This window comes from Peromyscus eremicus, chromosome 9 (assembly GCF_949786415.1).
Source record: "Peromyscus eremicus chromosome 9, PerEre_H2_v1, whole genome shotgun sequence".
NCBI lineage: Eukaryota > Metazoa > Chordata > Mammalia > Rodentia > Cricetidae > Peromyscus > Peromyscus eremicus.
In genome coordinates this window covers 96,366,915-96,374,948 of record NC_081425.1, presented here as the reverse complement: position 1 = coordinate 96,374,948, position 8,034 = coordinate 96,366,915, and positions in this window count along the sequence as shown.

Below are 8,034 nucleotides of genomic sequence, written 5' to 3'. Positions count from 1 at the left end.
ATGTTGAACTTGTTTTGCAAAAAAAAAATCGTATTTGTAATTTTGGACTTAAACTTTTTTGACCCTACTGTTATTTGAACTCAGTTTCTATACATTATAGAATGACATCTATAGAAATTCAAGTATTCAGAAACATAAGGAATAATTCAGTTTTGTATATACAAAACTTAACAATCAATAATTTGTGGCATTATGTGTCTACAGATATCTATTCTTAATTTAGGAGCATATCCACACTTTACAACAATAAGATTATTGAAACCTTTCTCCACAACTGAACATAATCCAAAAAAAATAGCATATGTTCTTGAATGTGAATCAGAAATGGAGACAAAGATGAAATACCCTAGGTACATATATGAGATTACATTTATGAGATATTTTTAACTCCAGTTTGAAGAGATAAGGAGAACATGCAGATACTGCATTATTTCCCAAAGTCTAAATAGCTTTAATCATATACTAGAAGGCTTTCATGAGGCTCATTTGGTACCAAAATTCATGTTACAGAGTAGAAAAAAAAAGTAGACGAATGTTCCATATCTATTCTCCAATAGCACAAGTTGTCATTAATTGCTGTAATCTAACTGTCCACCTGACAGATGTGTTTAAGCAAAAGCTTGTAAGCCTTTAATGATTCATCAACTTCTCTGAGCTCGAGTTGATAACCACTCATCTCCATGAATAATGAGACTCATCACATTGTCTGACTCCCCACCACTAGCAAATCTAGTGTTTACATCATATCCTCTTCTATAGACACCTGTCCAGAAGGTACTTTACAAGAACACATTATATATCTCTACAGCTCCTTCGAAGAGATAGGGAACAAAGTGGTATTGAGTTCATCAACGGTGAAAAATTTGAGGAATTGATCTGGAGCCTAAAATCTGTGGATTGAAATCTAGTCCTAGAGATCTTAGTGTGAAGCAGGAATCAAGACTTTTCCCAACAGGCAGAAGAGCTTGTCAGTTTTATTACATATACATGATGAAATTCGGGAAACATCATGTTTCAGTTCCCTCATTTATAAAATTAATATTTTAACACTTACATCAGAGACTGTATAGAGATCTTTAGAAAGTATAAAAATGCTGTCTCTAAGGAGCAGTAGCCATTTTCCTTGCTTCCAATATTTATTTGATTTGTTTCTGTTGCAGAGAACTAGGTCACTGCTCTCAAATCAGAGATGCAATGGCAAAGCAGAAAATTGCAAAGGTATAAATAATGCTCTGGCTTCCATTTGAGAGGCATTCTCCCTGGCAACTTCAGGAGAGGGAGAATGCAGGTGATATGAAGGTATAGCTCCCTTCACTGAGGCTTAGGACCGGCGAATGGGGCCTGAAGAAGTCAAATGAACATATAGCATTCCTCTTTGGTTTAGACTTAACATGACATGTACCTCTTTATTAATTCCCCAGTGCACAATATGACACTGTTAACTGTAGGTACACCAATGCATGCAGATATTTAGAACTTGCTCATTTTTTTTTTCTGAAGTGAAATTTGTACTAATGGACTATAACTTATTACTGCCCTTTTTACTCTACGATCCTATGCATTTATATTAGATGCCTTATATAAGTAGAATAATGCCATATTTGACCTTGTATGAAGGCTTATTTCACCTAGCAAAGCATATTAAAGGTTCACCCATGTTATATATATTACATAATTCCCTCCTTTGTGAGTGAATTATATTTAATATATAGTAGGAACCATAGTTCTTTTATCCATTAAAACACAAATTATGGCATTTTCATTTATTTATTTATTGTTCATGCATGTGTATAAGCATATGTGTTTGTGTGTGTGTGTGTGTGTGTGTGTGTGCCATAAAACATTTTGAAGGTTATACATATATACATATATATATATATATATATATATATATATATATATATATATATATATAAAACAAAAAACAAAAAAAACTTTTCATGAGTTGGTTCTCTCCTCCAGCCAAGTGTGTCCTGGGGAATGAATTCAATAATAAATCTTGATGGTGGGTACCTTTATATGCTGAGCCATATTGCCAGCCCTATAAAGTAATTCTTAATGAATTTACTAGTCTTTCCCCACGTTACAACTTTCTAAGGTTTGACATTGTAGGTGGTTGATTCGGAGTCTGAGTAATGCCAGGATCCTGAATAAGAATAACAAACAAGTCCAGAGCGAGGGTTTGATCCCAAAAGGGAACAAAAAGATATCTGCACAGGTCAGTAATAGCTGTGACCCAAAGCCAGACATCAGAGACTGAGCCAGGGCATAAGGTTATGTGAGAGAAGATAGATAACCACTGAGAGAGAAACTCATTACCTCCATGAAGACTAAGTGAACAAATAAATATTTGAGTATGATGAGAGTCTGTTTCCTCACTATTTGAGAAGAATGGAATAAACATGACAATACAGACTAAGAATGCAGTCTGCTATATGGTAGTGGAGAAAGAATTGGCAATGAAAATTTTTGGTTTTCAATCTAAAGAGAAACACAAATGAATTGAGGTGTGTGTAGAGATGCACTTATAAGCACCACATGCTGTCTCATTCCCTGTAGAGTGGGCCTGCAAGGAGCCAGCATCTCATGTCCTCCCTCTCCCTGCTCTAAGACACACATCCCAGAGATTGAGTAGATATGGCACCAAATTCTTTGCTCTAAAATACTGTTTCATTGAAATGCACATGCATTTATTGACAAGAGACAGACTTAAAAATGATATAAATATGAAAGGAAGAGTCAAATTAGCCCTGTTTACAAAAGATTTGATCCTGCATTTAAAAGACCCTCTATGCTCCACTAGAAAATGCCTGGCTCTGGTAAAAAATGTTTAGTAACATATTAGGGAAAAATCAGCATATAGAAATGAGTTACCTTTCTGCATCCAACAATGAACTTGCAGAGAAAGATGATGTAATACGAATCTTAAAAGGTCTTATTAATAAAAAAAAACCCAGGGCCAGATATTGACATGAAAGCTGAAAGATCAGAGAAGCAGAGCAAGCCACAGCCAACCTCACCTCGCCAACTCGTCAGCTGATCCTGTTTCCACAAATACTCAGACTGATATCCTTTGAGTCTTTACACCCGAGCATCTCAGTTTTGAACTGCTACTTAGTTCCTGTCTCCTCACGCCTTATGTACCGTTCTCCACCTAGCCATGTCACTTCCTGGGATTAAAGGCATGTGTCCTTCCCAAGCAAAGACATGAGATCTAAAGACATGTGCCACCACTGCCTGACTCTGTTCCCAGTGTGGCCTCGAACTCACAGAGATCCAGATGAATCTCTGCCTCCATAATGCTAGGATTAAAGGTATGTGCTACCACTGCCTTACCTCTATGTTTAATATAGTGGCTGGCTTTTTCCTCTGATCCCCAGGCAAGCTTTATTTGTTAGAGCACAAATAAAATATCACCACAATGCTAGTGAGAAAAATATCATTTAGCATAGTTCAAAAATAACCTAGAAATAAATCAACCCAAGAAGGGAAAGACCTCTCCAATGAAAACTTGAAGACACCAAAGAAAGAAAAAGAAGACACTAGATGGTGGAAAGACTTCCTCCGGCTCAGAGATTTAGCATTATGAACACTGTAAAATTGATTATACTGTTGAAAGTAATCTACAGATTTAACTCATTCCTCACCAAAATCAATCCTATTTTTCACAGGGCTAAAATAACAGTTCTAAAGTTCATATGGAAGTATGAAAGACACTAAGTAGCCAATATCATCCTAAGCAGAAAGAGCTAAGTGGGAGGCATCACATTAGGTGGACTTAAATTCACAGTCGTACTAACAAAAACAGCATGTTACTGGCACTGAAACAGTCATAGAGAACAGCGCAATAAAATAAAATAGATGACCACAAACAAGCTCACACATTACAACTACATGACTTTAAACAAAGGTCTTAAAAACATACATTCAACAAATGGTACTTGAATCACTATGTGTCCATATGTAAAAGAATGCAATTAAACTTTTTTTGCTTACACTTAATAAAAATCAATCCAAAGTAAATCAGAGATCTTAGTGTATGACTTCAAACCTTGAAACTGAACTATTACAGAAGGCACTTTGTAATTAAACAAGATCTTAGTGGTGGACGTAGGATAACACTTTATGAGTTATTTGTCAGGGAATCCTCAGAAATCAACAAATGAAATCATTTTTTGATAATTTTACTATTACATAGTTCCTCGACACAAAGAGATGATGATCTCTTTCAACAATCTATGAGCTCTTACTTTGTACAAAGCAAAATCAATGAGAACCCAGACAGCAGCTGGTGGATTCACTAATTGGAGAAATGTGGAAGTGGAGCAGGAGTGGAGGTGGGAACAAACCAGCTCTCATGTGAATACCAGGACACCTATATCTACATGTAGCTTTATCAGTAATATCCCTTTGCAAAATTTTCCTATTTTAATGTATTAGACTTTTCTGCATTAGAGCATGAAACCTATATTCATTATTCTTCATAATTGCACAGTATTTACTATGAAAATCACTGCCTTATGATGCAGTGAGTCAGATTCCAAACAAGTTTACTTTATGACCAGTCGCATATTAAAACTTTTAGATATACACAGAAAAGCTTACAAAAGAAACCCTTTGACTGGGGCTTGCTTACAGATTCAGGGGTTTAGTCCATTATCATCATGGAAGGGAGCATGTTGGTATGCACGGCACTGGAGAGGTAGCTGAGAGCTACACCCTGATCCACTGCCCACGAGAGAGATTGGGCTTGGCATGGCATTTGAAACCTTAAGGCCCATCCCCAGTGACACACTTTCTCCAAAAGGCCATATCTCCTAACGCTTCTAACACTTTCAGAGTTCAGCTCTTTGGTGACTATCACCAAGGATATATGAGCCTATAGGGTCCATTTTTATTCAAACCACCACATGCACCATGTACTTTTGGTAAGCAAATTTTTAACTATTTTATAGTTTTAGTTATCATATAAATGGGATCATTTGAAACATAAATATCTCATTGCATTTTAATTGTTCAGAAAAATTCTGAATAAAAAAGTATAGCATGCAATTACTGCTTGCTCATAAAATACTGTAATTATTCCCCTAAATTCAAATGCAACCTCAGAATAAGGGCAATATAAACTCCATTCAAACACCATAAATATTTTATTAGGCATTCAATTTCTCATTTATATTTTTGTAATTTTTTCAGAGATAGGAACATCAGAACTTGCTTTGAAAAGGAAAAGATTTTCTCTAGTTTGAACTGAAAGTTACTCGTGCAAGTTAATCACAGAACTTTACCCTCAATTGAACATTTTGCAATTTATGGATGAGATGTTTAAACACTGATAATGACAAGGATACAATATTGCCAGTGATAGGAAGGATTTAAAAAAAAAACTACAAAGCATTCAAAGCATTTTGTTAGCCAATGCACAGTACTTTTGCTAATATTGAGGAAGGTAGGAGGAGGGACCAACAAATAAAAGAGAGAAATGTTACGAATTTCCTGGAAGCCAGGGAAAAATGGAACTACAAGCAACCAAGGAGCCAGTAGCACATGCACACACTTTTTATTATTAACAACAAGGGATGGCTGCTCATTTGCACACTTCTGTGTGTATTTTAGGGACTTGACTGAAAGTCTTCCAAGCCTACTTCAGAGAGAGAGGGTGCCAAGTGATCTGGAAGAAGGAACGGTGGCTTGATCATTGTTTTACACATGTAGCAGCTGTGCCAGGTGCAGGACCGGCAGCTGTGCAGGTGGTATTGGCAACAGCTCTCTGAACCCTTGCAGGGAATCATGAGCTTTTGTTTAGGTTCTACAGGTTCACAGGACTCCTTATTTCTGAAAGTCACTGTGTTTTCTGACCTCCCCAATGCCATCCCTTATAAATAAATGTCCAAGTTCTTGTATAGAGTCCTTGAAAGTCTTTCTTTATCCAACTCTGATACAGTATTTGGTATTAGACTATGTTCAATAGTCACTAGTGCTTGAAACCTGAGAATGATTAGGTAGTAGACAGTCTTTTACTGCTATCTATGTGGCTTCATTGCAATTACAGGCTTAGCTGTTCTAAATGATAGTAAAAGGAAATCACTGATACCACTTCTGCTATAAAAACTAGTATGGTAAATGGTTACCAAATCATGTTTTCTTCTAGAGGCCTATGTATTTTCCTATGGGCAAGTAGAATTACTTATATGCTTGAGCCCCTAAAATAATGTCCTGACTCACCAAAGACATATCTCAATCCATGTCAAGAGTGATTTTCTGAATGTAGTTCATAAAATTTGAATACATACACATAGTCCCATAAGTATTTACCACTCATAATAATGAAAATGTAAACTAAAACTATAGAGTCAACAAAACAGCAAAGATAGTATTCCTTAGATGTCCATGGTTTCCTCTTTAAAATATACTCTGTCTCTATTTATTGTGCCCGCGGGCAGGCTTCACAAAAACAATTTCATTCAAGTGTATCATGGCTTTTGACTTTATTCATCCTCTTTATCCCCACTTTACTTGTCCCTTTTCTTCTCCAGATAGTTTTATTTCTACTTTCATGTCTCAAACATTATGGTCTGTGTACATGATTTTATATATCTAAATCAAATCTGAGATACCCAAATGTGAGGAAATGTGGATTGTGTCTGTTTATTTTACTTAATATTATGTTCTCAAGTTGCATCTATTTTTCATCAAATGGCTGAATATAATTCTGTTGTTTATATATAGCCACATTTTCTTAATTCATTAATCTTTTGACACACACCTAGGCAGATTCCGTAAAGTGGCTGTAACAAGCACTACCATAATATACAGAAATGTACAAATACCTCTGGAGTATATAAACTCTTCACAGAGTTCTTTGATATGTATCCAAGAGTGTCACAGATGGTTCATACTGTTTTCTATGTTTTAGAAACCTCAGCATTGATTTCTATAACTAATACAGAAGCTAAGACTTATATGGGTATATCATCTATTAAAAAAAAAAAAACTCTGTGTTTGTTACTTCATTCAACATTTGATTATTAAAATGTTCTGGGATCTAAGGGCTGAACACCTGTATTAGTCATATAAGGTATACATCACAGAATAGACTGGGAGGTTTTAACAGTAGAATCCTTTTCACAGTTCTACAAGTAAGAAGTCAAGATCCAGGCAAAGGTCATGCTCACTCTACGTGGAGTCATGCTCCTAGTGGCTAGCACATTGTGCTATTCCCCATGTAACTGTTCTTCTGTGTACTCCTGGTGAAAGACTTTGGTATCTTCCTCTGATTATGAAGAGTCAATCAAGTTTTGGTTTTGTGACCTTAACTAACCTTAGTTCTTTTCTTAAAGGTGCTATCTACAGATTGAGTGCTGTGGATTCAACACATCAGAGGGTGGTTTATTTTGATCATAATATCATTAAAGCATAATTATGATAAAAGTTTACCTTCTCTAATAAAGTATACATTACTAAAACTCTAAAATGCTTGGTTTTGAGAATAAAGCAGGACTTAGAAGTTTTATTATCTGTATCCAAGATTTTCGGACTTCCAGGATTTGCTTGCTGATATCTGTGGCACTAATATCCTCACATCCTAGAAGCCACTGAGGTTCCCTGCCCTACGGTCCTCTCCATAGGCCTTCAAAGCTCAGCAGCTGCATTTTGTTAAGGGCAGCAAAAACAGTGTCTCGCTCCAGTCTCTTAAGATTAAAAGCAAGTGAAATGGTTCAGCAGGTGCATACGATTGCCAGATAGCCTGAGGATCTAAGTTTGATTCCCTGGACCCACATGGGAAGAGGAGAGAACTAAAACCCTGAAGTTGCTCTCTGATTTCCATGTATGTACCATGACAAATATATGATCACACATATACAATTGTTCATTCACATATACATGCAAATATACATATATTTTTTAAAAGAAAACAAAGTTTAAAAATACTTTAAGGCTCCAGAAATAATTTAAAATTCTCATCTTCTGATTTTTAATACTAAATGGGTATTATGTAAATTATACACTAGTGGTTTTCTCAAATGGATGATG